The sequence below is a fragment of the Ranitomeya variabilis genome, chromosome 1 (assembly GCF_051348905.1).
Source record: "Ranitomeya variabilis isolate aRanVar5 chromosome 1, aRanVar5.hap1, whole genome shotgun sequence".
NCBI lineage: Eukaryota > Metazoa > Chordata > Amphibia > Anura > Dendrobatidae > Ranitomeya > Ranitomeya variabilis.
The window spans coordinates 846,107,037-846,133,400 of record NC_135232.1 but is presented as its reverse complement, the minus strand read 5'-3'; the positions used below and the strand labels follow the sequence as shown (position 1 = coordinate 846,133,400).

At 38.0% G+C, this 26,364-nt stretch overlaps 35 non-coding genes across 35 annotated transcripts; all 35 read right to left on the bottom strand.

The window, feature by feature from the left end:
* Positions 1-306: 306 nt before the first annotated feature.
* On the bottom strand, positions 307-379 carry TRNAK-UUU (transfer RNA lysine (anticodon UUU)). Its single transcript has one exon. It is a non-coding gene; the product is annotated as a tRNA-Lys (tRNA).
* Positions 380-1,670: 1,291 nt separating this feature from the next.
* TRNAK-UUU (transfer RNA lysine (anticodon UUU)) lies at positions 1,671-1,743 on the bottom strand. The gene has a single exon. It is a non-coding gene; the product is annotated as a tRNA-Lys (tRNA).
* A 609-nt stretch (positions 1,744-2,352) lies between these two features.
* TRNAK-UUU (transfer RNA lysine (anticodon UUU)) lies at positions 2,353-2,425 on the bottom strand. The gene has a single exon. It is a non-coding gene; the product is annotated as a tRNA-Lys (tRNA).
* Positions 2,426-3,034: 609 nt separating this feature from the next.
* On the bottom strand, positions 3,035-3,107 carry TRNAK-UUU (transfer RNA lysine (anticodon UUU)). Its single transcript has one exon. It is a non-coding gene; the product is annotated as a tRNA-Lys (tRNA).
* A 609-nt stretch (positions 3,108-3,716) lies between these two features.
* On the bottom strand, positions 3,717-3,789 carry TRNAK-UUU (transfer RNA lysine (anticodon UUU)). The gene has a single exon. It is a non-coding gene; the product is annotated as a tRNA-Lys (tRNA).
* A 1,291-nt stretch (positions 3,790-5,080) lies between these two features.
* TRNAK-UUU (transfer RNA lysine (anticodon UUU)) lies at positions 5,081-5,153 on the bottom strand. Its single transcript has one exon. It is a non-coding gene; the product is annotated as a tRNA-Lys (tRNA).
* A 1,279-nt stretch (positions 5,154-6,432) lies between these two features.
* Positions 6,433-6,505, bottom strand: TRNAK-UUU (transfer RNA lysine (anticodon UUU)). Its single transcript has one exon. It is a non-coding gene; the product is annotated as a tRNA-Lys (tRNA).
* Positions 6,506-7,114: 609 nt separating this feature from the next.
* TRNAK-UUU (transfer RNA lysine (anticodon UUU)) lies at positions 7,115-7,187 on the bottom strand. Its single transcript has one exon. It is a non-coding gene; the product is annotated as a tRNA-Lys (tRNA).
* A 609-nt stretch (positions 7,188-7,796) lies between these two features.
* Positions 7,797-7,869, bottom strand: TRNAK-UUU (transfer RNA lysine (anticodon UUU)). The gene has a single exon. It is a non-coding gene; the product is annotated as a tRNA-Lys (tRNA).
* A 609-nt stretch (positions 7,870-8,478) lies between these two features.
* TRNAK-UUU (transfer RNA lysine (anticodon UUU)) lies at positions 8,479-8,551 on the bottom strand. The gene has a single exon. It is a non-coding gene; the product is annotated as a tRNA-Lys (tRNA).
* A 609-nt stretch (positions 8,552-9,160) lies between these two features.
* TRNAK-UUU (transfer RNA lysine (anticodon UUU)) lies at positions 9,161-9,233 on the bottom strand. Its single transcript has one exon. It is a non-coding gene; the product is annotated as a tRNA-Lys (tRNA).
* A 609-nt stretch (positions 9,234-9,842) lies between these two features.
* On the bottom strand, positions 9,843-9,915 carry TRNAK-UUU (transfer RNA lysine (anticodon UUU)). Its single transcript has one exon. It is a non-coding gene; the product is annotated as a tRNA-Lys (tRNA).
* Positions 9,916-10,524: 609 nt separating this feature from the next.
* TRNAK-UUU (transfer RNA lysine (anticodon UUU)) lies at positions 10,525-10,597 on the bottom strand. The gene has a single exon. It is a non-coding gene; the product is annotated as a tRNA-Lys (tRNA).
* A 609-nt stretch (positions 10,598-11,206) lies between these two features.
* Positions 11,207-11,279, bottom strand: TRNAK-UUU (transfer RNA lysine (anticodon UUU)). Its single transcript has one exon. It is a non-coding gene; the product is annotated as a tRNA-Lys (tRNA).
* A 609-nt stretch (positions 11,280-11,888) lies between these two features.
* Positions 11,889-11,961, bottom strand: TRNAK-UUU (transfer RNA lysine (anticodon UUU)). Its single transcript has one exon. It is a non-coding gene; the product is annotated as a tRNA-Lys (tRNA).
* Positions 11,962-12,570: 609 nt separating this feature from the next.
* On the bottom strand, positions 12,571-12,643 carry TRNAK-UUU (transfer RNA lysine (anticodon UUU)). Its single transcript has one exon. It is a non-coding gene; the product is annotated as a tRNA-Lys (tRNA).
* Positions 12,644-13,252: 609 nt separating this feature from the next.
* Positions 13,253-13,325, bottom strand: TRNAK-UUU (transfer RNA lysine (anticodon UUU)). The gene has a single exon. It is a non-coding gene; the product is annotated as a tRNA-Lys (tRNA).
* Positions 13,326-13,934: 609 nt separating this feature from the next.
* Positions 13,935-14,007, bottom strand: TRNAK-UUU (transfer RNA lysine (anticodon UUU)). Its single transcript has one exon. It is a non-coding gene; the product is annotated as a tRNA-Lys (tRNA).
* A 609-nt stretch (positions 14,008-14,616) lies between these two features.
* TRNAK-UUU (transfer RNA lysine (anticodon UUU)) lies at positions 14,617-14,689 on the bottom strand. The gene has a single exon. It is a non-coding gene; the product is annotated as a tRNA-Lys (tRNA).
* Positions 14,690-15,298: 609 nt separating this feature from the next.
* Positions 15,299-15,371, bottom strand: TRNAK-UUU (transfer RNA lysine (anticodon UUU)). The gene has a single exon. It is a non-coding gene; the product is annotated as a tRNA-Lys (tRNA).
* A 609-nt stretch (positions 15,372-15,980) lies between these two features.
* TRNAK-UUU (transfer RNA lysine (anticodon UUU)) lies at positions 15,981-16,053 on the bottom strand. The gene has a single exon. It is a non-coding gene; the product is annotated as a tRNA-Lys (tRNA).
* A 609-nt stretch (positions 16,054-16,662) lies between these two features.
* Positions 16,663-16,735, bottom strand: TRNAK-UUU (transfer RNA lysine (anticodon UUU)). The gene has a single exon. It is a non-coding gene; the product is annotated as a tRNA-Lys (tRNA).
* Positions 16,736-17,344: 609 nt separating this feature from the next.
* On the bottom strand, positions 17,345-17,417 carry TRNAK-UUU (transfer RNA lysine (anticodon UUU)). Its single transcript has one exon. It is a non-coding gene; the product is annotated as a tRNA-Lys (tRNA).
* A 609-nt stretch (positions 17,418-18,026) lies between these two features.
* TRNAK-UUU (transfer RNA lysine (anticodon UUU)) lies at positions 18,027-18,099 on the bottom strand. The gene has a single exon. It is a non-coding gene; the product is annotated as a tRNA-Lys (tRNA).
* Positions 18,100-18,708: 609 nt separating this feature from the next.
* TRNAK-UUU (transfer RNA lysine (anticodon UUU)) lies at positions 18,709-18,781 on the bottom strand. The gene has a single exon. It is a non-coding gene; the product is annotated as a tRNA-Lys (tRNA).
* Positions 18,782-19,390: 609 nt separating this feature from the next.
* On the bottom strand, positions 19,391-19,463 carry TRNAK-UUU (transfer RNA lysine (anticodon UUU)). Its single transcript has one exon. It is a non-coding gene; the product is annotated as a tRNA-Lys (tRNA).
* Positions 19,464-20,072: 609 nt separating this feature from the next.
* TRNAK-UUU (transfer RNA lysine (anticodon UUU)) lies at positions 20,073-20,145 on the bottom strand. The gene has a single exon. It is a non-coding gene; the product is annotated as a tRNA-Lys (tRNA).
* A 609-nt stretch (positions 20,146-20,754) lies between these two features.
* Positions 20,755-20,827, bottom strand: TRNAK-UUU (transfer RNA lysine (anticodon UUU)). The gene has a single exon. It is a non-coding gene; the product is annotated as a tRNA-Lys (tRNA).
* Positions 20,828-21,436: 609 nt separating this feature from the next.
* On the bottom strand, positions 21,437-21,509 carry TRNAK-UUU (transfer RNA lysine (anticodon UUU)). The gene has a single exon. It is a non-coding gene; the product is annotated as a tRNA-Lys (tRNA).
* A 609-nt stretch (positions 21,510-22,118) lies between these two features.
* TRNAK-UUU (transfer RNA lysine (anticodon UUU)) lies at positions 22,119-22,191 on the bottom strand. The gene has a single exon. It is a non-coding gene; the product is annotated as a tRNA-Lys (tRNA).
* A 609-nt stretch (positions 22,192-22,800) lies between these two features.
* On the bottom strand, positions 22,801-22,873 carry TRNAK-UUU (transfer RNA lysine (anticodon UUU)). The gene has a single exon. It is a non-coding gene; the product is annotated as a tRNA-Lys (tRNA).
* A 609-nt stretch (positions 22,874-23,482) lies between these two features.
* On the bottom strand, positions 23,483-23,555 carry TRNAK-UUU (transfer RNA lysine (anticodon UUU)). The gene has a single exon. It is a non-coding gene; the product is annotated as a tRNA-Lys (tRNA).
* A 609-nt stretch (positions 23,556-24,164) lies between these two features.
* TRNAK-UUU (transfer RNA lysine (anticodon UUU)) lies at positions 24,165-24,237 on the bottom strand. Its single transcript has one exon. It is a non-coding gene; the product is annotated as a tRNA-Lys (tRNA).
* A 609-nt stretch (positions 24,238-24,846) lies between these two features.
* On the bottom strand, positions 24,847-24,919 carry TRNAK-UUU (transfer RNA lysine (anticodon UUU)). The gene has a single exon. It is a non-coding gene; the product is annotated as a tRNA-Lys (tRNA).
* Positions 24,920-25,528: 609 nt separating this feature from the next.
* Positions 25,529-25,601, bottom strand: TRNAK-UUU (transfer RNA lysine (anticodon UUU)). Its single transcript has one exon. It is a non-coding gene; the product is annotated as a tRNA-Lys (tRNA).
* Between the last annotated feature and the right edge of the window lie 763 nt (positions 25,602-26,364).

The window sequence follows — 26,364 nt, the reverse complement described above, 5'->3', positions numbered from 1 at the left end:
CTCAGTACTGATGTTTATTGTCTTTCATAATGTTGATGCCACATGTGCTACAGAGAAAAGTAGAACTCACTGTGGTTCTGCTTGCTTTTTATGGGAAACATATGTTCCTGCTTAATATCACTGTACAATGCCAAAATCAAGCAAAGCATCGTGCATTCAGTTTGGACATATTCAAATGTATCTTTTCCTATCTAGAAGAAAAGCAACATTTTTATTTTTTAATAACAAATGAGTGAACTAAGCATGTAACTTAACTTAAAGCACAAGCTGAAATTTAAACAAAGTGATAGGATGAAATTTAAAAGACGCCTGAACAGGGACTTGAACCCTGGACCCTCAGATTAAAAGTCTGATGCTCTACCGACTGAGCTACCCAGGCCCTCTCCAGAAAAAAGTTTGTACATTTTTTAAGATTCTCTTCCTATTCATCGATCTGTACCCTAAGATATGCTGCTTTCTTTATGTCACTGTGCAAACTCAAAATCAAAGTCAACACTGCCAGCACAATGAGGTGTCAGGTTACATCTCTTTTTTAACTCTATGCATAGGAAAATGGGAAAGAGCAGTGTTGAGCACTCAGCCCAGTGAAAAGCTATCAGACTTGTGCAGTTACAAGCAGGTGGAGCTGCAACATCAAGCAATCGATTTAGCTTTCTCCAAAGCTGAATTCACATACGTACAGCTCAGTACTGATGTTTATTGTCTTTCATAATGTTGATGCCACATGTGCTACAGAGAAAAGTAGAACTCACTGTGGTTCTGCTTGCTTTTTATGGGAAACATATGTTCCTGCTTAATATCACTGTACAATGCCAAAATCAAGCAAAGCATCGTGCATTCAGTTTGGACATATTCAAATGTATCTTTTCCTATCTAGAAGAAAAGCAACATTTTTATTTTTTAATAACAAATGAGTGAACTAAGCATGTAACTTAACTTAAAGCACAAGCTGAAATTTAAACAAAGTGATAGGATGAAATTTAAAAGACGCCTGAACAGGGACTTGAACCCTGGACCCTCAGATTAAAAGTCTGATGCTCTACTGACTGAGCTACCCAGGCCCTCTCCAGAAAAAAGTTTGTACATTTTTTAAGATTCTCTTCCTATTCATCGATCTGTACCCTAAGATATGCTGCTTTCTTTATGTCACTGTGCAAACTCAAAATCAAAGTCAACACTGCCAGCACAATGAGGTGTCAGGTTACATCTCTTTTTTAACTCTATGCATAGGAAAATGGGAAAGAGCAGTGTTGAGCACTCAGCCCAGTGAAAAGCTATCAGACTTGTGCAGTTACAAGCAGGTGGAGCTGCAACATCAAGCAATCGATTTAGCTTTCTCCAAAGCTGAATTCACATACGTACAGCTCAGTACTGATGTTTATTGTCTTTCATAATGTTGATGCCACATGTGCTACAGAGAAAAGTAGAACTCACTGTGGTTCTGCTTGCTTTTTATGGGAAACATATGTTCCTGCTTAATATCACTGTACAATGCCAAAATCAAGCAAAGCATCGTGCATTCAGTTTGGACATATTCAAATGTATCTTTTCCTATCTAGAAGAAAAGCAACATTTTTATTTTTTAATAACAAATGAGTGAACTAAGCATGTAACTTAACTTAAAGCACAAGCTGAAATTTAAACAAAGTGATAGGATGAAATTTAAAAGACGCCTGAACAGGGACTTGAACCCTGGACCCTCAGATTAAAAGTCTGATGCTCTACCGACTGAGCTACCCAGGCCCTCTCCAGAAAAAAGTTTGTACATTTTTTAAGATTCTCTTCCTATTCATCGATCTGTACCCTAAGATATGCTGCTTTCTTTATGTCACTGTGCAAACTCAAAATCAAAGTCAACACTGCCAGCACAATGAGGTGTCAGGTTACATCTCTTTTTTAACTCTATGCATAGGAAAATGGGAAAGAGCAGTGTTGAGCACTCAGCCCAGTGAAAAGCTATCAGACTTGTGCAGTTACAAGCAGGTGGAGCTGCAACATCAAGCAATTGATTTAGCTTTCTCCAAAGCTGAATTCACATACGTACAGCTCAGTACTGATGTTTATTGTCTTTCATAATGTTGATGCCACATGTGCTACAGAGAAAAGTAGAACTCACTTTGGTTCTGCTTGCTTTTTATGGGAAACATATGTTCCTGCTTAATATCACTGTACAATGCCAAAATCAAGCAAAGCATCGTGCATTCAGTTTGGACATATTCAAATGTATCTTTTCCTATCTAGAAGAAAAGCAACATTTTTATTTTTTAATAACAAATGAGTGAACTAAGCATGTAACTTAACTTAAAGCACAAGCTGAAATTTAAACAAAGTGATAGGATGAAATTTAAAAGACGCCTGAACAGGGACTTGAACCCTGGACCCTCAGATTAAAAGTCTGATGCTCTACCGACTGAGCTACCCAGGCCCTCTCCAAAAAAATGTTTGTACATTTTTTAAGATTCTCTTCCTATTCATCGATCTGTACCCTAAGATATGCTGCTTTCTTTATGTCACTGTGCAAACTCAAAATCAAAGTCAACACTGCCAGCACAATGAGGTGTCAGGTTACATCTCTTTTTTAACTCTATGCATAGGAAAATGGGAAAGAGCAGTGTTGAGCACTCAGCCCAGTGAAAAGCTATCAGACTTGTGCAGTTACAAGCAGGTGGAGCTGCAACATCAAGCAATCGATTTAGCTTTCTCCAAAGCTGAATTCACATACGTACAGCTCAGTACTGATGTTTATTGTCTTTCATAATGTTGATGCCACATGTGCTACAGAGAAAAGTAGAACTCACTGTGGTTCTGCTTGCTTTTTATGGGAAACATATGTTCCTGCTTAATATCACTGTACAATGCCAAAATCAAGCAAAGCATCGTGCATTCAGTTTGGACATATTCAAATGTATCTTTTCCTATCTAGAAGAAAAGCAACATTTTTATTTTTTAATAACAAATGAGTGAACTAAGCATGTAACTTAACTTAAAGCACAAGCTGAAATTTAAACAAAGTGATAGGATGAAATTTAAAAGACGCCTGAACAGGGACTTGAACCCTGGACCCTCAGATTAAAAGTCTGATGCTCTACCGACTGAGCTACCCAGGCCCTCTCCAGAAAAAAGTTTGTACATTTTTTAAGATTCTCTTCCTATTCATCGATCTGTACCCTAAGATATGCTGCTTTCTTTATGTCACTGTGCAAACTCAAAATCAAAGTCAACACTGCCAGCACAATGAGGTGTCAGGTTACATCTCTTTTTTAACTCTATGCATAGGAAAATGGGAAAGAGCAGTGTTGAGCACTCAGCCCAGTGAAAAGCTATCAGACTTGTGCAGTTACAAGCAGGTGGAGCTGCAACATCAAGCAATCGATTTAGCTTTCTCCAAAGCTGAATTCACATACGTACAGCTCAGTACTGATGTTTATTGTCTTTCATAATGTTGATGCCACATGTGCTACAGAGAAAAGTAGAACTCACTGTGGTTCTGCTTGCTTTTTATGGGAAACATATGTTCCTGCTTAATATCACTGTACAATGCCAAAATCAAGCAAAGCATCGTGCATTCAGTTTGGACATATTCAAATGTATCTTTTCCTATCTAGAAGAAAAGCAACATTTTTATTTTTTAATAACAAATGAGTGAACTAAGCATGTAACTTAACTTAAAGCACAAGCTGAAATTTAAACAAAGTGATAGGATGAAATTTAAAAGACGCCTGAACAGGGACTTGAACCCTGGACCCTCAGATTAAAAGTCTGATGCTCTACCGACTGAGCTACCCAGGCCCTCTCCAGAAAAAAGTTTGTACATTTTTTAAGATTCTCTTCCTATTCATCGATCTGTACCCTAAGATATGCTGCTTTCTTTATGTCACTGTGCAAACTCAAAATCAAAGTCAACACTGCCAGCACAATGAGGTGTCAGGTTACATCTCTTTTTTAACTCTATGCATAGGAAAATGGGAAAGAGCAGTGTTGAGCACTCAGCCCAGTGAAAAGCTATCAGACTTGTGCAGTTACAAGCAGGTGGAGCTGCAACATCAAGCAATCGATTTAGCTTTCTCCAAAGCTGAATTCACATACGTACAGCTCAGTACTGATGTTTATTGTCTTTCATAATGTTGATGCCACATGTGCTACAGAGAAAAGTAGAACTCACTGTGGTTCTGCTTGCTTTTTATGGGAAACATATGTTCCTGCTTAATATCACTGTACAATGCCAAAATCAAGCAAAGCATCGTGCATTCAGTTTGGACATATTCAAATGTATCTTTTCCTATCTAGAAGAAAAGCAACATTTTTATTTTTTAATAACAAATGAGTGAACTAAGCATGTAACTTAACTTAAAGCACAAGCTGAAATTTAAACAAAGTGATAGGATGAAATTTAAAAGACGCCTGAACAGGGACTTGAACCCTGGACCCTCAGATTAAAAGTCTGATGCTCTACTGACTGAGCTACCCAGGCCCTCTCCAGAAAAAAGTTTGTACATTTATTAAGATTCTCTTCCTATTCATCGATCTGTACCCTAAGATATGCTGCTTTCTTTATGTCACTGTGCAAACTCAAAATCAAAGTCAACACTGCCAGCACAATGAGGTGTCAGGTTACATCTCTTTTTTAACTCTATGCATAGGAAAATGGGAAAGAGCAGTGTTGAGCACTCAGCCCAGTGAAAAGCTATCAGACTTGTGCAGTTACAAGCAGGTGGAGCTGCAACATCAAGCAATCGATTTAGCTTTCTCCAAAGCTGAATTCACATACGTACAGCTCAGTACTGATGTTTATTGTCTTTCATAATGTTGATGCCACATGTGCTACAGAGAAAAGTAGAACTCACTGTGGTTCTGCTTGCTTTTTATGGGAAACATATGTTCCTGCTTAATATCACTGTACAATGCCAAAATCAAGCAAAGCATCGTGCATTCAGTTTGGACATATTCAAATGTATCTTTTCCTATCTAGAAGAAAAGCAACATTTTTATTTTTTAATAACAAATGAGTGAACTAAGCATGTAACTTAACTTAAAGCACAAGCTGAAATTTAAACAAAGTGATAGGATGAAATTTAAAAGACGCCTGAACAGGGACTTGAACCCTGGACCCTCAGATTAAAAGTCTGATGCTCTACCGACTGAGCTACCCAGGCCCTCTCCAGAAAAAAGTTTGTACATTTTTTAAGATTCTCTTCCTATTCATCGATCTGTACCCTAAGATATGCTGCTTTCTTTATGTCACTGTGCAAACTCAAAATCAAAGTCAACACTGCCAGCACAATGAGGTGTCAGGTTACATCTCTTTTTTAACTCTATGCATAGGAAAATGGGAAAGAGCAGTGTTGAGCACTCAGCCCAGTGAAAAGCTATCAGACTTGTGCAGTTACAAGCAGGTGGAGCTGCAACATCAAGCAATTGATTTAGCTTTCTCCAAAGCTGAATTCACATACGTACAGCTCAGTACTGATGTTTATTGTCTTTCATAATGTTGATGCCACATGTGCTACAGAGAAAAGTAGAACTCACTTTGGTTCTGCTTGCTTTTTATGGGAAACATATGTTCCTGCTTAATATCACTGTACAATGCCAAAATCAAGCAAAGCATCGTGCATTCAGTTTGGACATATTCAAATGTATCTTTTCCTATCTAGAAGAAAAGCAACATTTTTATTTTTTAATAACAAATGAGTGAACTAAGCATGTAACTTAACTTAAAGCACAAGCTGAAATTTAAACAAAGTGATAGGATGAAATTTAAAAGACGCCTGAACAGGGACTTGAACCCTGGACCCTCAGATGCTCTACCGACTGAGCTACCCAGGCCCTCTCCAGAAAAAAGTTTGTACATTTTTTAAGATTCTCTTCCTATTCATCGATCTGTACCCTAAGATATGCTGCTTTCTTTATGTCACTGTGCAAACTCAAAATCAAAGTCAACACTGCCAGCACAATGAGGTGTCAGGTTACATCTCTTTTTTAACTCTATGCATAGGAAAATGGGAAAGAGCAGTGTTGAGCACTCAGCCCAGTGAAAAGCTATCAGACTTGTGCAGTTACAAGCAGGTGGAGCTGCAACATCAAGCAATTGATTTAGCTTTCTCCAAAGCTGAATTCACATACGTACAGCTCAGTACTGATGTTTATTGTCTTTCATAATGTTGATGCCACATGTGCTACAGAGAAAAGTAGAACTCACTGTGGTTCTGCTTGCTTTTTATGGGAAACATATGTTCCTGCTTAATATCACTGTACAATGCCAAAATCAAGCAAAGCATCGTGCATTCAGTTTGGACATATTCAAATGTATCTTTTCCTATCTAGAAGAAAAGCAACATTTTTATTTTTTAATAACAAATGAGTGAACTAAGCATGTAACTTAACTTAAAGCACAAGCTGAAATTTAAACAAAGTGATAGGATGAAATTTAAAAGACGCCTGAACAGGGACTTGAACCCTGGACCCTCAGATTAAAAGTCTGATGCTCTACCGACTGAGCTACCCAGGCCCTCTCCAAAAAAATGTTTGTACATTTTTTAAGATTCTCTTCCTATTCATCGATCTGTACCCTAAGATATGCTGCTTTCTTTATGTCACTGTGCAAACTCAAAATCAAAGTCAACACTGCCAGCACAATGAGGTGTCAGGTTACATCTCTTTTTTAACTCTATGCATAGGAAAATGGGAAAGAGCAGTGTTGAGCACTCAGCCCAGTGAAAAGCTATCAGACTTGTGCAGTTACAAGCAGGTGGAGCTGCAACATCAAGCAATCGATTTAGCTTTCTCCAAAGCTGAATTCACATACGTACAGCTCAGTACTGATGTTTATTGTCTTTCATAATGTTGATGCCACATGTGCTACAGAGAAAAGTAGAACTCACTGTGGTTCTGCTTGCTTTTTATGGGAAACATATGTTCCTGCTTAATATCACTGTACAATGCCAAAATCAAGCAAAGCATCGTGCATTCAGTTTGGACATATTCAAATGTATCTTTTCCTATCTAGAAGAAAAGCAACATTTTTATTTTTTAATAACAAATGAGTGAACTAAGCATGTAACTTAACTTAAAGCACAAGCTGAAATTTAAACAAAGTGATAGGATGAAATTTAAAAGACGCCTGAACAGGGACTTGAACCCTGGACCCTCAGATTAAAAGTCTGATGCTCTACCGACTGAGCTACCCAGGCCCTCTCCAGAAAAAAGTTTGTACATTTTTTAAGATTCTCTTCCTATTCATCGATCTGTACCCTAAGATATGCTGCTTTCTTTATGTCACTGTGCAAACTCAAAATCAAAGTCAACACTGCCAGCACAATGAGGTGTCAGGTTACATCTCTTTTTTAACTCTATGCATAGGAAAATGGGAAAGAGCAGTGTTGAGCACTCAGCCCAGTGAAAAGCTATCAGACTTGTGCAGTTACAAGCAGGTGGAGCTGCAACATCAAGCAATCGATTTAGCTTTCTCCAAAGCTGAATTCACATACGTACAGCTCAGTACTGATGTTTATTGTCTTTCATAATGTTGATGCCACATGTGCTACAGAGAAAAGTAGAACTCACTGTGGTTCTGCTTGCTTTTTATGGGAAACATATGTTCCTGCTTAATATCACTGTACAATGCCAAAATCAAGCAAAGCATCGTGCATTCAGTTTGGACATATTCAAATGTATCTTTTCCTATCTAGAAGAAAAGCAACATTTTTATTTTTTAATAACAAATGAGTGAACTAAGCATGTAACTTAACTTAAAGCACAAGCTGAAATTTAAACAAAGTGATAGGATGAAATTTAAAAGACGCCTGAACAGGGACTTGAACCCTGGACCCTCAGATTAAAAGTCTGATGCTCTACCGACTGAGCTACCCAGGCCCTCTCCAGAAAAAAGTTTGTACATTTTTTAAGATTCTCTTCCTATTCATCGATCTGTACCCTAAGATATGCTGCTTTCTTTATGTCACTGTGCAAACTCAAAATCAAAGTCAACACTGCCAGCACAATGAGGTGTCAGGTTACATCTCTTTTTTAACTCTATGCATAGGAAAATGGGAAAGAGCAGTGTTGAGCACTCAGCCCAGTGAAAAGCTATCAGACTTGTGCAGTTACAAGCAGGTGGAGCTGCAACATCAAGCAATCGATTTAGCTTTCTCCAAAGCTGAATTCACATACGTACAGCTCAGTACTGATGTTTATTGTCTTTCATAATGTTGATGCCACATGTGCTACAGAGAAAAGTAGAACTCACTGTGGTTCTGCTTGCTTTTTATGGGAAACATATGTTCCTGCTTAATATCACTGTACAATGCCAAAATCAAGCAAAGCATCGTGCATTCAGTTTGGACATATTCAAATGTATCTTTTCCTATCTAGAAGAAAAGCAACATTTTTATTTTTTAATAACAAATGAGTGAACTAAGCATGTAACTTAACTTAAAGCACAAGCTGAAATTTAAACAAAGTGATAGGATGAAATTTAAAAGACGCCTGAACAGGGACTTGAACCCTGGACCCTCAGATTAAAAGTCTGATGCTCTACCGACTGAGCTACCCAGGCCCTCTCCAGAAAAAAGTTTGTACATTTTTTAAGATTCTCTTCCTATTCATCGATCTGTACCCTAAGATATGCTGCTTTCTTTATGTCACTGTGCAAACTCAAAATCAAAGTCAACACTGCCAGCACAATGAGGTGTCAGGTTACATCTCTTTTTTAACTCTATGCATAGGAAAATGGGAAAGAGCAGTGTTGAGCACTCAGCCCAGTGAAAAGCTATCAGACTTGTGCAGTTACAAGCAGGTGGAGCTGCAACATCAAGCAATTGATTTAGCTTTCTCCAAAGCTGAATTCACATACGTACAGCTCAGTACTGATGTTTATTGTCTTTCATAATGTTGATGCCACATGTGCTACAGAGAAAAGTAGAACTCACTGTGGTTCTGCTTGCTTTTTATGGGAAACATATGTTCCTGCTTAATATCACTGTACAATGCCAAAATCAAGCAAAGCATCGTGCATTCAGTTTGGACATATTCAAATGTATCTTTTCCTATCTAGAAGAAAAGCAACATTTTTATTTTTTAATAACAAATGAGTGAACTAAGCATGTAACTTAACTTAAAGCACAAGCTGAAATTTAAACAAAGTGATAGGATGAAATTTAAAAGACGCCTGAACAGGGACTTGAACCCTGGACCCTCAGATTAAAAGTCTGATGCTCTACCGACTGAGCTACCCAGGCCCTCTCCAGAAAAAAGTTTGTACATTTTTTAAGATTCTCTTCCTATTCATCGATCTGTACCCTAAGATATGCTGCTTTCTTTATGTCACTGTGCAAACTCAAAATCAAAGTCAACACTGCCAGCACAATGAGGTGTCAGGTTACATCTCTTTTTTAACTCTATGCATAGGAAAATGGGAAAGAGCAGTGTTGAGCACTCAGCCCAGTGAAAAGCTATCAGACTTGTGCAGTTACAAGCAGGTGGAGCTGCAACATCAAGCAATCGATTTAGCTTTCTCCAAAGCTGAATTCACATACGTACAGCTCAGTACTGATGTTTATTGTCTTTCATAATGTTGATGCCACATGTGCTACAGAGAAAAGTAGAACTCACTGTGGTTCTGCTTGCTTTTTATGGGAAACATATGTTCCTGCTTAATATCACTGTACAATGCCAAAATCAAGCAAAGCATCGTGCATTCAGTTTGGACATATTCAAATGTATCTTTTCCTATCTAGAAGAAAAGCAACATTTTTATTTTTTAATAACAAATGAGTGAACTAAGCATGTAACTTAACTTAAAGCACAAGCTGAAATTTAAACAAAGTGATAGGATGAAATTTAAAAGACGCCTGAACAGGGACTTGAACCCTGGACCCTCAGATTAAAAGTCTGATGCTCTACCGACTGAGCTACCCAGGCCCTCTCCAGAAAAAAGTTTGTACATTTTTTAAGATTCTCTTCCTATTCATCGATCTGTACCCTAAGATATGCTGCTTTCTTTATGTCACTGTGCAAACTCAAAATCAAAGTCAACACTGCCAGCACAATGAGGTGTCAGGTTACATCTCTTTTTTAACTCTATGCATAGGAAAATGGGAAAGAGCAGTGTTGAGCACTCAGCCCAGTGAAAAGCTATCAGACTTGTGCAGTTACAAGCAGGTGGAGCTGCAACATCAAGCAATCGATTTAGCTTTCTCCAAAGCTGAATTCACATACGTACAGCTCAGTACTGATGTTTATTGTCTTTCATAATGTTGATGCCACATGTGCTACAGAGAAAAGTAGAACTCACTGTGGTTCTGCTTGCTTTTTATGGGAAACATATGTTCCTGCTTAATATCACTGTACAATGCCAAAATCAAGCAAAGCATCGTGCATTCAGTTTGGACATATTCAAATGTATCTTTTCCTATCTAGAAGAAAAGCAACATTTTTATTTTTTAATAACAAATGAGTGAACTAAGCATGTAACTTAACTTAAAGCACAAGCTGAAATTTAAACAAAGTGATAGGATGAAATTTAAAAGACGCCTGAACAGGGACTTGAACCCTGGACCCTCAGATTAAAAGTCTGATGCTCTACCGACTGAGCTACCCAGGCCCTCTCCAGAAAAAAGTTTGTACATTTTTTAAGATTCTCTTCCTATTCATCGATCTGTACCCTAAGATATGCTGCTTTCTTTATGTCACTGTGCAAACTCAAAATCAAAGTCAACACTGCCAGCACAATGAGGTGTCAGGTTACATCTCTTTTTTAACTCTATGCATAGGAAAATGGGAAAGAGCAGTGTTGAGCACTCAGCCCAGTGAAAAGCTATCAGACTTGTGCAGTTACAAGCAGGTGGAGCTGCAACATCAAGCAATTGATTTAGCTTTCTCCAAAGCTGAATTCACATACGTACAGCTCAGTACTGATGTTTATTGTCTTTCATAATGTTGATGCCACATGTGCTACAGAGAAAAGTAGAACTCACTGTGGTTCTGCTTGCTTTTTATGGGAAACATATGTTCCTGCTTAATATCACTGTACAATGCCAAAATCAAGCAAAGCATCGTGCATTCAGTTTGGACATATTCAAATGTATCTTTTCCTATCTAGAAGAAAAGCAACATTTTTATTTTTTAATAACAAATGAGTGAACTAAGCATGTAACTTAACTTAAAGCACAAGCTGAAATTTAAACAAAGTGATAGGATGAAATTTAAAAGACGCCTGAACAGGGACTTGAACCCTGGACCCTCAGATTAAAAGTCTGATGCTCTACCGACTGAGCTACCCAGGCCCTCTCCAGAAAAATGTTTGTACATTTTTTAAGATTCTCTTCCTATTCATCGATCTGTACCCTAAGATATGCTGCTTTCTTTATGTCACTGTGCAAACTCAAAATCAAAGTCAACACTGCCAGCACAATGAGGTGTCAGGTTACATCTCTTTTTTAACTCTATGCATAGGAAAATGGGAAAGAGCAGTGTTGAGCACTCAGCCCAGTGAAAAGCTATCAGACTTGTGCAGTTACAAGCAGGTGGAGCTGCAACATCAAGCAATCGATTTAGCTTTCTCCAAAGCTGAATTCACATACGTACAGCTCAGTACTGATGTTTATTGTCTTTCATAATGTTGATGCCACATGTGCTACAGAGAAAAGTAGAACTCACTGTGGTTCTGCTTGCTTTTTATGGGAAACATATGTTCCTGCTTAATATCACTGTACAATGCCAAAATCAAGCAAAGCATCGTGCATTCAGTTTGGACATATTCAAATGTATCTTTTCCTATCTAGAAGAAAAGCAACATTTTTATTTTTTAATAACAAATGAGTGAACTAAGCATGTAACTTAACTTAAAGCACAAGCTGAAATTTAAACAAAGTGATAGGATGAAATTTAAAAGACGCCTGAACAGGGACTTGAACCCTGGACCCTCAGATTAAAAGTCTGATGCTCTACCGACTGAGCTACCCAGGCCCTCTCCAGAAAAAAGTTTGTACATTTTTTAAGATTCTCTTCCTATTCATCGATCTGTACCCTAAGATATGCTGCATTCTTTATGTCACTGTGCAAACTCAAAATCAAAGTCAACACTGCCAGCACAATGAGGTGTCAGGTTACATCTCTTTTTTAACTCTATGCATAGGAAAATGGGAAAGAGCAGTGTTGAGCACTCAGCCCAGTGAAAAGCTATCAGACTTGTGCAGTTACAAGCAGGTGGAGCTGCAACATCAAGCAATTGATTTAGCTTTCTCCAAAGCTGAATTCACATACGTACAGCTCAATACTGATGTTTATTGTCTTTCATAATGTTGATGCCACATGTGCTACAGAGAAAAGTAGAACTCACTTTGGTTCTGCTTGCTTTTTATGGGAAACATATGTTCCTGCTTAATATCACTGTACAATGCCAAAATCAAGCAAAGCATCGTGCATTCAGTTTGGACATATTCAAATGTATCTTTTCCTATCTAGAAGAAAAGCAACATTTTTATTTTTTAATAACAAATGAGTGAACTAAGCATGTAACTTAACTTAAAGCACAAGCTGAAATTTAAACAAAGTGATAGGATGAAATTTAAAAGACGCCTGAACAGGGACTTGAACCCTGGACCCTCAGATTAAAAGTCTGATGCTCTACCGACTGAGCTACCCAGGCCCTCTCCAAAAAAATGTTTGTACATTTTTTAAGATTCTCTTCCTATTCATCGATCTGTACCCTAAGATATGCTGCTTTCTTTATGTCACTGTGCAAACTCAAAATCAAAGTCAACACTGCCAGCACAATGAGGTGTCAGGTTACATCTCTTTTTTAACTCTATGCATAGGAAAATGGGAAAGAGCAGTGTTGAGCACTCAGCCCAGTGAAAAGCTATCAGACTTGTGCAGTTACAAGCAGGTGGAGCTACAACATCAAGCAATCGATTTAGCTTTCTCCAAAGCTGAATTCACATACGTACAGCTCAGTACTGATGTTTATTGTCTTTCATAATGTTGATGCCACATGTGCTACAGAGAAAAGTAGAACTCACTGTGGTTCTGCTTGCTTTTTATGGGAAACATATGTTCCTGCTTAATATCACTGTACAATGCCAAAATCAAGCAAAGCATCGTGCATTCAGTTTGGACATATTCAAATGTATCTTTTCCTATCTAGAAGAAAAGCAACATTTTTATTTTTTAATAACAAATGAGTGAACTAAGCATGTAACTTAACTTAAAGCACAAGCTGAAATTTAAACAAAGTGATAGGATGAAATTTAAAAGACGCCTGAACAGGGACTTGAACCCTGGACCCTCAGATTAAAAGTCTGATGCTCTACCGACTGAGCTACCCAGGCCCTCTCCAGAAAAAAGTTTGTACATTTTTTAAGATTCTCTTCCTATTCATCGATCTGTACCCTAAGATATGCTGCATTCTTTATGTCACTGTGCAAACTCAAAATCAAAGTCAACACTGCCAGCACAATGAGGTGTCAGGTTACATCTCTTTTTTAACTCTATGCATAGGAAAATGGGAAAGAGCAGTGTTGAGCACTCAGCCCAGTGAAAAGCTATCAGACTTGTGCAGTTACAAGCAGGTGGAGCTGCAACATCAAGCAATCGATTTAGCTTTCTCCAAAGCTGAATTCACATACGTACAGCTCAGTACTGATGTTTATTGTCTTTCATAATGTTGATGCCACATGTGCTACAGAGAAAAGTAGAACTCACTGTGGTTCTGCTTGCTTTTTATGGGAAACATATGTTCCTGCTTAATATCACTGTACAATGCCAAAATCAAGCAAAGCATCGTGCATTCAGTTTGGACATATTCAAATGTATCTTTTCCTATCTAGAAGAAAAGCAACATTTTTATTTTTTAATAACAAATGAGTGAACTAAGCATGTAACTTAACTTAAAGCACAAGCTGAAATTTAAACAAAGTGATAGGATGAAATTTAAAAGACGCCTGAACAGGGACTTGAACCCTGGACCCTCAGATTAAAAGTCTGATGCTCTACCGACTGAGCTACCCAGGCCCTCTCCAGAAAAAAGTTTGTACATTTTTTAAGATTCTCTTCCTATTCATCGATCTGTACCCTAAGATATGCTGCTTTCTTTATGTCACTGTGCAAACTCAAAATCAAAGTCAACACTGCCAGCACAATGAGGTGTCAGGTTACATCTCTTTTTTAACTCTATGCATAGGAAAATGGGAAAGAGCAGTGTTGAGCACTCAGCCCAGTGAAAAGCTATCAGACTTGTGCAGTTACAAGCAGGTGGAGCTGCAACATCAAGCAATCGATTTAGCTTTCTCCAAAGCTGAATTCACATACGTACAGCTCAGTACTGATGTTTATTGTCTTTCATAATGTTGATGCCACATGTGCTACAGAGAAAAGTAGAACTCACTGTGGTTCTGCTTGCTTTTTATGGGAAACATATGTTCCTGCTTAATATCACTGTACAATGCCAAAATCAAGCAAAGCATCGTGCATTCAGTTTGGACATATTCAAATGTATCTTTTCCTATCTAGAAGAAAAGCAACATTTTTATTTTTTAATAACAAATGAGTGAACTAAGCATGTAACTTAACTTAAAGCACAAGCTGAAATTTAAACAAAGTGATAGGATGAAATTTAAAAGACGCCTGAACAGGGACTTGAACCCTGGACCCTCAGATTAAAAGTCTGATGCTCTACCGACTGAGCTACCCAGGCCCTCTCCAGAAAAAAGTTTGTACATTTTTTAAGATTCTCTTCCTATTCATCGATCTGTACCCTAAGATATGCTGCTTTCTTTATGTCACTGTGCAAACTCAAAATCAAAGTCAACACTGCCAGCACAATGAGGTGTCAGGTTACATCTCTTTTTTAACTCTATGCATAGGAAAATGGGAAAGAGCAGTGTTGAGCACTCAGCCCAGTGAAAAGCTATCAGACTTGTGCAGTTACAAGCAGGTGGAGCTGCAACATCAAGCAATTGATTTAGCTTTCTCCAAAGCTGAATTCACATACGTACAGCTCAGTACTGATGTTTATTGTCTTTCATAATGTTGATGCCACATGTGCTACAGAGAAAAGTAGAACTCACTTTGGTTCTGCTTGCTTTTTATGGGAAACATATGTTCCTGCTTAATATCACTGTACAATGCCAAAATCAAGCAAAGCATCGTGCATTCAGTTTGGACATATTCAAATGTATCTTTTCCTATCTAGAAGAAAAGCAACATTTTTATTTTTTAATAACAAATGAGTGAACTAAGCATGTAACTTAACTTAAAGCACAAGCTGAAATTTAAACAAAGTGATAGGATGAAATTTAAAAGACGCCTGAACAGGGACTTGAACCCTGGACCCTCAGATTAAAAGTCTGATGCTCTACCGACTGAGCTACCCAGGCCCTCTCCAGAAAAAAGTTTGTACATTTTTTAAGATTCTCTTCCTATTCATCGATCTGTACCCTAAGATATGCTGCTTTCTTTATGTCACTGTGCAAACTCAAAATCAAAGTCAACACTGCCAGCACAATGAGGTGTCAGGTTACATCTCTTTTTTAACTCTATGCATAGGAAAATGGGAAAGAGCAGTGTTGAGCACTCAGCCCAGTGAAAAGCTATCAGACTTGTGCAGTTACAAGCAGGTGGAGCTGCAACATCAAGCAATTGATTTAGCTTTCTCCAAAGCTGAATTCACATACGTACAGCTCAGTACTGATGTTTATTGTCTTTCATAATGTTGATGCCACATGTGCTACAGAGAAAAGTAGAACTCACTGTGGTTCTGCTTGCTTTTTATGGGAAACATATGTTCCTGCTTAATATCACTGTACAATGCCAAAATCAAGCAAAGCATCGTGCATTCAGTTTGGACATATTCAAATGTATCTTTTCCTATCTAGAAGAAAAGCAACATTTTTATTTTTTAATAACAAATGAGTGAACTAAGCATGTAACTTAACTTAAAGCACAAGCTGAAATTTAAACAAAGTGATAGGATGAAATTTAAAAGACGCCTGAACAGGGACTTGAACCCTGGACCCTCAGATTAAAAGTCTGATGCTCTACCGACTGAGCTACCCAGGCCCTCTCCAGAAAAAAGTTTGTACATTTTTTAAGATTCTCTTCCTATTCATCGATCTGTACCCTAAGATATGCTGCATTCTTTATGTCACTGTGCAAACTCAAAATCAAAGTCAACACTGCCAGCACAATGAGGTGCCAGGTTACATCTCTTTTTTAACTCTATGCATAGGAAAATGGGAAAGAGCAGTGTTGAGCACTCAGCCCAGTGAAAAGCTATCAGACTTGTGCAGTTACAAGCAGGTGGAGCTGCAACATCAAGCAATCGATTTAGCTTTCTCCAAAGCTGAATTCACATACGTACAGCTCAGTACTGATGTTTATTGTCTTTCATAATGTTGATGCCACATGTGCTACAGAGAAAAGTAGAACTCACTGTGGTTCTGCTTGCTTTTTATGGGAAACATATGTTCCTGCTTAATATCACTGTACAATGCCAAAATCAAGCAAAGCATCGTGCATTCAGTTTGGACATATTCAAATGTATCTTTTCCTATCTAGAAGAAAAGCAACATTTTTATTTTTTAATAACAAATGAGTGAACTAAGCATGTAACTTAACTTAAAGCACAAGCTGAAATTTAAACAAAGTGATAGGATGAAATTTAAAAGACGCCTGAACAGGGACTTGAACCCTGGACCCTCAGATTAAAAGTCTGATGCTCTACCGACTGAGCTACCCAGGCCCTCTCCAGAAAAAAGTTTGTACATTTTTTAAGATTCTCTTCCTATTCATCGATCTGTACCCTAAGATATGCTGCTTTCTTTATGTCACTGTGCAAACTCAAAATCAAAGTCAACACTGCCAGCACAATGAGGTGTCAGGTTACATCTCTTTTTTAACTCTATGCATAGGAAAATGGGAAAGAGCAGTGTTGAGCACTCAGCCCAGTGAAAAGCTATCAGACTTGTGCAGTTACAAGCAGGTGGAGCTGCAACATCAAGCAATTGATTTAGCTTTCTCCAAAGCTGAATTCACATACGTACAGCTCAGTACTGATGTTTATTGTCTTTTTTAATGTTGATGCCACATGTGCTACAGAGAAAAGTAGAACTCACTTTGGTTCTGCTTGCTTTTTATGGGAAACATATGTTCCTGCTTAATATCACTGTACAATGCCAAAATCAAGCAAAGCATCGTGCATTCAGTTTGGACATATTCAAATGTATCTTTTCCTATCTAGAAGAAAAGCAACATTTTTATTTTTTAATAACAAATGAGTGAACTAAGCATGTAACTTAACTTAAAGCACAAGCTGAAATTTAAACAAAGTGATAGGATGAAATTTAAAAGACGCCTGAACAGGGACTTGAACCCTGGACCCTCAGATTAAAAGTCTGATGCTCTACCGACTGAGCTACCCAGGCCCTCTCCAGAAAAAAGTTTGTACATTTTTTAAGATTCTCTTCCTATTCATCGATCTGTACCCTAAGATATGCTGCTTTCTTTATGTCACTGTGCAAACTCAAAATCAAAGTCAACACTGCCAGCACAATGAGGTGTCAGGTTACATCTCTTTTTTAACTCTATGCATAGGAAAATGGGAAAGAGCAGTGTTGAGCACTCAGCCCAGTGAAAAGCTATCAGACTTGTGCAGTTACAAGCAGGTGGAGCTGCAACATCAAGCAATTGATTTAGCTTTCTCCAAAGCTGAATTCACATACGTACAGCTCAGTACTGATGTTTATTGTCTTTCATAATGTTGATGCCACATGTGCTACAGAGAAAAGTAGAACTCACTTTGGTTCTGCTTGCTTTTTATGGGAAACATATGTTCCTGCTTAATATCACTGTACAATGCCAAAATCAAGCAAAGCATCGTGCATTCAGTTTGGACATATTCAAATGTATCTTTTCCTATCTAGAAGAAAAGCAACATTTTTATTTTTTAATAACAAATGAGTGAACTAAGCATGTAACTTAACTTAAAGCACAAGCTGAAATTTAAACAAAGTGATAGGATGAAATTTAAAAGACGCCTGAACAGGGACTTGAACCCTGGACCCTCAGATTAAAAGTCTGATGCTCTACCGACTGAGCTACCCAGGCCCTCTCCAGAAAAAAGTTTGTACATTTTTTAAGATTCTCTTCCTATTCATCGATCTGTACCCTAAGATATGCTGCTTTCTTTATGTCACTGTGCAAACTCAAAATCAAAGTCAACACTGCCAGCACAATGAGGTGTCAGGTTACATCTCTTTTTTAACTCTATGCATAGGAAAATGGGAAAGAGCAGTGTTGAGCACTCAGCCCAGTGAAAAGCTATCAGACTTGTGCAGTTACAAGCAGGTGGAGCTGCAACATCAAGCAATTGATTTAGCTTTCTCCAAAGCTGAATTCACATACGTACAGCTCAGTACTGATGTTTATTGTCTTTCATAATGTTGATGCCACATGTGCTACAGAGAAAAGTAGAACTCACTGTGGTTCTGCTTGCTTTTTATGGGAAACATATGTTCCTGCTTAATATCACTGTACAATGCCAAAATCAAGCAAAGCATCGTGCATTCAGTTTGGACATATTCAAATGTATCTTTTCCTATCTAGAAGAAAAGCAACATTTTTATTTTTTAATAACAAATGAGTGAACTAAGCATGTAACTTAACTTAAAGCACAAGCTGAAATTTAAACAAAGTGATAGGATGAAATTTAAAAGACGCCTGAACAGGGACTTGAACCCTGGACCCTCAGATTAAAAGTCTGATGCTCTACCGACTGAGCTACCCAGGCCCTCTCCAGAAAAAAGTTTGTACATTTTTTAAGATTCTCTTCCTATTCATCGATCTGTAGCCTAAGATATGCTGCTTTCTTTATGTCACTGTGCAAACTCAAAATCAAAGTCAACACTGCCAGCACAATGAGGTGTCAGGTTACATCTCTTTTTTAACTCTATGCATAGGAAAATGGGAAAGAGCAGTGTTGAGCACTCAGCCCAGTGAAAAGCTATCAGACTTGTGCAGTTACAAGCAGGTGGAGCTGCAACATCAAGCAATTGATTTAGCTTTCTCCAAAGCTGAATTCACATACGTACAGCTCAGTACTGATGTTTATTGTCTTTCATAATGTTGATGCCACATGTGCTACAGAGAAAAGTAGAACTCACTGTGGTTCTGCTTGCTTTTTATGGGAAACATATGTTCCTGCTTAATATCACTGTACAATGCCAAAATCAAGCAAAGCATCGTGCATTCAGTTTGGACATATTCAAATGTATCTTTTCCTATCTAGAAGAAAAGCAACATTTTTATTTTTTAATAACAAATGAGTGAACTAAGCATGTAACTTAACTTAAAGCACAAGCTGAAATTTAAACAAAGTGATAGGATGAAATTTAAAAGACGCCTGAACAGGGACTTGAACCCTGGACCCTCAGATTAAAAGTCTGATGCTCTACCGACTGAGCTACCCAGGCCCTCTCCAGAAAAAAGTTTGTACATTTTTTAAGATTCTCTTCCTATTCATCGATCTGTACCCTAAGATATGCTGCTTTCTTTATGTCACTGTGCAAACTCAAAATCAAAGTCAACACTGCCAGCACAATGAGGTGTCAGGTTACATCTCTTTTTTAACTCTATGCATAGGAAAATGGGAAAGAGCAGTGTTGAGCACTCAGCCCAGTGAAAAGCTATCAGACTTGTGCAGTTACAAGCAGGTGGAGCTGCAACATCAAGCAATTGATTTAGCTTTCTCCAAAGCTGAATTCACATACGTACAGCTCAGTACTGATGTTTATTGTCTTTCATAATGTTGATGCCACATGTGCTACAGAGAAAAGTAGAACTCACTGTGGTTCTGCTTGCTTTTTATGGGAAACATATGTTCCTGCTTAATATCACTGTACAATGCCAAAATCAAGCAAAGCATCGTGCATTCAGTTTGGACATATTCAAATGTATCTTTTCCTATCTAGAAGAAAAGCAACATTTTTATTTTTTAATAACAAATGAGTGAACTAAGCATGTAACTTAACTTAAAGCACAAGCTGAAATTTAAACAAAGTGATAGGATGAAATTTAAAAGACGCCTGAACAGGGACTTGAACCCTGGACCCTCAGATTAAAAGTCTGATGCTCTACCGACTGAGCTACCCAGGCCCTCTCCAGAAAAAAGTTTGTACATTTTTTAAGATTCTCTTCCTATTCATCGATCTGTAGCCTAAGATATGCTGCTTTCTTTATGTCACTGTGCAAACTCAAAATCAAAGTCAACACTGCCAGCACAATGAGGTGTCAGGTTACATCTCTTTTTTAACTCTATGCATAGGAAAATGGGAAAGAGCAGTGTTGAGCACTCAGCCCAGTGAAAAGCTATCAGACTTGTGCAGTTACAAGCAGGTGGAGCTGCAACATCAAGCAATTGATTTAGCTTTCTCCAAAGCTGAATTCACATACGTACAGCTCAGTACTGATGTTTATTGTCTTTCATAATGTTGATGCCACATGTGCTACAGAGAAAAGTAGAACTCACTGTGGTTCTGCTTGCTTTTTATGGGAAACATATGTTCCTGCTTAATATCACTGTACAATGCCAAAATCAAGCAAAGCATCGTGCATTCAGTTTGGACATATTCAAATGTATCTTTTCCTATCTAGAAGAAAAGCAACATTTTTATTTTTTAATAACAAATGAGTGAACTAAGCATGTAACTTAACTTAAAGCACAAGCTGAAATTTAAACAAAGTGATAGGATGAAATTTAAAAGACGCCTGAACAGGGACTTGAACCCTGGACCCTCAGATTAAAAGTCTGATGCTCTACCGACTGAGCTACCCAGGCCCTCTCCAGAAAAAAGTTTGTACATTTTTTAAGATTCTCTTCCTATTCATCGATCTGTACCCTAAGATATGCTGCTTTCTTTATGTCACTGTGCAAACTCAAAATCAAAGTCAACACTGCCAGCACAATGAGGTGTCAGGTTACATCTCTTTTTTAACTCTATGCATAGGAAAATGGGAAAGAGCAGTGTTGAGCACTCAGCCCAGTGAAAAGCTATCAGACTTGTGCAGTTACAAGCAGGTGGAGCTGCAACATCAAGCAATTGATTTAGCTTTCTCCAAAGCTGAATTCACATACGTACAGCTCAGTACTGATGTTTATTGTCTTTCATAATGTTGATGCCACATGTGCTACAGAGAAAAGTAGAACTCACTTTGGTTCTGCTTGCTTTTTATGGGAAACATATGTTCCTGCTTAATATCACTGTACAATGCCAAAATCAAGCAAAGCATCGTGCATTCAGTTTGGAGATATTCAAATGTATCTTTTCCTATCTAGAAGAAAAGCAACATTTTTATTTTTTAATAACAAATGAGTGAACTAAGCATGTAACTTAACTTAAAGCACAAGCTGAAATTTAAACAAAGTGATAGGATGAAATTTAAAAGACGCCTGAACAGGGACTTGAACCCTGGACCCTCAGATTAAAAGTCTGATGCTCTACCGACTGAGCTACCCAGGCCCTCTCCAGAAAAAAGTTTGTACATTTTTTAAGATTCTCTTCCTACTCATCGATCTGTACCCTAAGATATGCTGCTTTCTTTATGTCACTGTGCAAACTCAAAATCAAAGTCAACACTGCCAGCACAATGAGGTGTCAGGTTACATCTCTTTTTTAACTCTATGCATAGGAAAATGGGAAAGAGCAGTGTTGAGCACTCAGCCCAGTGAAAAGCTATCAGACTTGTGCAGTTACAAGCAGGTGGAGCTGCAACATCAAGCAATTGATTTAGCTTTCTCCAAAGCTGAATTCACATACGTACAGCTCAGTACTGATGTTTATTGTCTTTCATAATGTTGATGCCACATGTGCTACAGAGAAAAGTAGAACTCACTTTGGTTCTGCTTGCTTTTTATGGGAAACATATGTTCCTGCTTAATATCACTGTACAATGCCAAAATCAAGCAAAGCATCGTGCATTCAGTTTGGACATATTCAAATGTATCTTTTCCTATCTAGAAGAAAAGCAACATTTTTATTTTTTAATAACAAATGAGTGAACTAAGCATGTAACTTAACTTAAAGCACAAGCTGAAATTTAAACAAAGTGATAGGATGAAATTTAAAAGACGCCTGAACAGGGACTTGAACCCTGGACCCTCAGATTAAAAGTCTGATGCTCTACCGACTGAGCTACCCAGGCCCTCTCCAGAAAAAAGTTTGTACATTTTTTAAGATTCTCTTCCTATTCATCGATCTGTACCCTAAGATATGCTGCTTTCTTTATGTCACTGTGCAAACTCAAAATCAAAGTCAACACTGCCAGCACAATGAGGTGTCAGGTTACATCTCTTTTTTAACTCTATGCATAGGAAAATGGGAAAGAGCAGTGTTGAGCACTCAGCCCAGTGAAAAGCTATCAGACTTGTGCAGTTACAAGCAGGTGGAGCTGCAACATCAAGCAATTGATTTAGCTTTCTCCAAAGCTGAATTCACATACGTACAGCTCAGTACTGATGTTTATTGTCTTTCATAATGTTGATGCCACATGTGCTACAGAGAAAAGTAGAACTCACTGTGGTTCTGCTTGCTTTTTATGGGAAACATATGTTCCTGCTTAATATCACTGTACAATGCCAAAATCAAGCAAAGCATCGTGCATTCAGTTTGGACATATTCAAATGTATCTTTTCCTATCTAGAAGAAAAGCAACATTTTTATTTTTTAATAACAAATGAGTGAACTAAGCATGTAACTTAACTTAAAGCACAAGCTGAAATTTAAACAAAGTGATAGGATGAAATTTAAAAGACGCCTGAACAGGGACTTGAACCCTGGACCCTCAGATTAAAAGTCTGATGCTCTACCGACTGAGCTACCCAGGCCCTCTCCAGAAAAAAGTTTGTACATTTTTTAAGATTCTCTTCCTATTCATCGATCTGTACCCTAAGATATGCTGCTTTCTTTATGTCACTGTGCAAACTCAAAATCAAAGTCAACACTGCCAGCACAATGAGGTGTCAGGTTACATCTCTTTTTTAACTCTATGCATAGGAAAATGGGAAAGAGCAGTGTTGAGCACTCAGCCCAGTGAAAAGCTATCAGACTTGTGCAGTTACAAGCAGGTGGAGCTGCAACATCAAGCAATTGATTTAGCTTTCTCCAAAGCTGAATTCACATACGTACAGCTCAGTACTGATGTTTATTGTCTTTCATAATGTTGATGCCACATGTGCTACAGAGAAAAGTAGAACTCACTTTGGTTCTGCTTGCTTTTTATGGGAAACATATGTTCCTGCTTAATATCACTGTACAATGCCAAAATCAAGCAAAGCATCGTGCATTCAGTTTGGACATATTCAAATGTATCTTTTCCTATCTAGAAGAAAAGCAACATTTTTATTTTTTAATAACAAATGAGTGAACTAAGCATGTAACTTAACTTAAAGCACAAGCTGAAATTTAAACAAAGTGATAGGATGAAATTTAAAAGACGCCTGAACAGGGACTTGAACCCTGGACCCTCAGATTAAAAGTCTGATGCTCTACCGACTGAGCTACCCAGGCCCTCTCCAGAAAAAAGTTTGTACATTTTTTAAGATTCTCTTCCTATTCATCGATCTGTACCCTAAGATATGCTGCTTTCTTTATGTCACTGTGCAAACTCAAAATCAAAGTCAACACTGCCAGCACAATGAGGTGTCAGGTTACATCTCTTTTTTAACTCTATGCATAGGAAAATGGGAAAGAGCAGTGTTGAGCACTCAGCCCAGTGAAAAGCTATCAGACTTGTGCAGTTACAAGCAGGTGGAGCTGCAACATCAAGCAATTGATTTAGCTTTCTCCAAAGCTGAATTCACATACGTACAGCTCAGTACTGATGTTTATTGTCTTTCATAATGTTGATGCCACATGTGCTACAGAGAAAAGTAGAACTCACTTTGGTTCTGCTTGCTTTTTATGGGAAACATATGTTCCTGCTTAATATCACTGTACAATGCCAAAATCAAGCAAAGCATCGTGCATTCAGTTTGGACATATTCAAATGTATCTTTTCCTATCTAGAAGAAAAGCAACATTTTTATTTTTTAATAACAAATGAGTGAACTAAGCATGTAACTTAACTTAAAGCACAAGCTGAAATTTAAACAAAGTGATAGGATGAAATTTAAAAGACGCCTGAACAGGGACTTGAACCCTGGACCCTCAGATTAAAAGTCTGATGCTCTACCGACTGAGCTACCCAGGCCCTCTCCAGAAAAATGTTTGTACATTTTTTAAGATTCTCTTCCTATTCATCGATCTGTACCCTAAGATATGCTGCTTTCTTTATGTCACTGTGCAAACTCAAAATCAAAGTCAACACTGCCAGCACAATGAGGTGTCAGGTTACATCTCTTTTTTAACTCTATGCATAGGAAAATGGGAAAGAGCAGTGTTGAGCACTCAGCCCAGTGAAAAGCTATCAGACTTGTGCAGTTACAAGCAGGTGGAGCTGCAACATCAAGCAATTGATTTAGCTTTCTCCAAAGCTGAATTCACATACGTACAGCTCAGTACTGATGTTTATTGTCTTTCATAATGTTGATGCCACATGTGCTACAGAGAAAAGTAGAACTCACTGTGGTTCTGCTTGCTTTTTATGGGAAACATATGTTCCTGCTTAATATCACTGTACAATGCCAAAATCAAGCAAAGCATCGTGCATTCAGTTTGGACATATTCAAATGTATCTTTTCCTATCTAGAAGAAAAGCAACATTTTTATTTTTTAACAACAAATGAGTGAACTAAGCATGTAACTTAACTTAAAGCACAAGCTGAAATTTAAACAAAGTGATAGGATGAAATTTAAAAGACGCCTGAACAGGGACTTGAACCCTGGACCCTCAGATTAAAAGTCTGATGCTCTACCGACTGAGCTACCCAGGCCCTCTCCAGAAAAAAGTTTGTACATTTTTTAAGATTCTCTTCCTATTCATCGATCTGTACCCTAAGATATGCTGCTTTCTTTATGTCACTGTGCAAACTCAAAATCAAAGTCAACACTGCCAGCACAATGAGGTGTCAGGTTACATCTCTTTTTTAACTCTATGCATAGGAAAATGGGAAAGAGCAGTGTTGAGCACTCAGCCCAGTGAAAAGCTATCAGACTTGTGCAGTTACAAGCAGGTGGAGCTGCAACATCAAGCAATTGATTTAGCTTTCTCCAAAGCTGAATTCACATACGTACAGCTCAGTACTGATGTTTATTGTCTTTCATAATGTTGATGCCACATGTGCTACAGAGAAAAGTAGAACTCACTGTGGTTCTGCTTGCTTTTTATGGGAAACATATGTTCCTGCTTAATATCACTGTACAATGCCAAAATCAAGCAAAGCATCGTGCATTCAGTTTGGACATATTCAAATGTATCTTTTCCTATCTAGAAGAAAAGCAACATTTTTATTTTTTAACAACAAATGAGTGAACTAAGCATGTAACTTAACTTAAAGCACAAGCTGAAATTTAAACAAAGTGATAGGATGAAATTTAAAAGACGCCTGAACAGGGACTTGAACCCTGGACCCTCAGATTAAAAGTCTGATGCTCTACCGACTGAGCTACCCAGGCCCTCTCCAGAAAAAAGATTGTACATTTTTTAAGATTCTCTTCCTATTCATCGATCTGTACCCTAAGATATGCTGCTTTCTTTATGTCACTGTGCAAACTCAAAATCAAAGTCAACACTGCCAGCACAATGAGGTGTCAGGTTACATCTCTTTTTTAACTCTATGCATAGGAAAATGGGAAAGAGCAGTGTTGAGCACTCAGCCCAGTGAAAAGCTATCAGACTTGTGCAGTTACAAGCAGGTGGAGCTGCAACATCAAGCAATTGATTTAGCTTTCTCCAAAGCTGAATTCACATACGTACAGCTCAGTACTGATGTTTATTGTCTTTCATAATGTTGATGCCACATGTGCTACAGAGAAAAGTAGAACTCACTGTGGTTCTGCTTGCTTTTTATGGGAAACATATGTTCCTGCTTAATATCACTGTACAATGCCAAAATCAAGCAAAGCATCGTGCATTCAGTTTGGACATATTCAAATGTATCTTTTCCTATCTAGAAGAAAAGCAACATTTTTATTTTTTAATAACAAATGAGTGAACTAAGCATGTAACTTAACTTAAAGCACAAGCTGAAATTTAAACAAAGTGATAGGATGAAATTTAAAAGACGCCTGAACAGGGACTTGAAGCCTGGACCCTCAGATTAAAAGTCTGATGCTCTACCGACTGAGCTACCCAGGCCCTCTCCAGAAAAAAGTTTGTACATTTTTTAAGATTCTCTTCCTATTCATCGATCTGTACCCTAAGATATGCTGCTTTCTT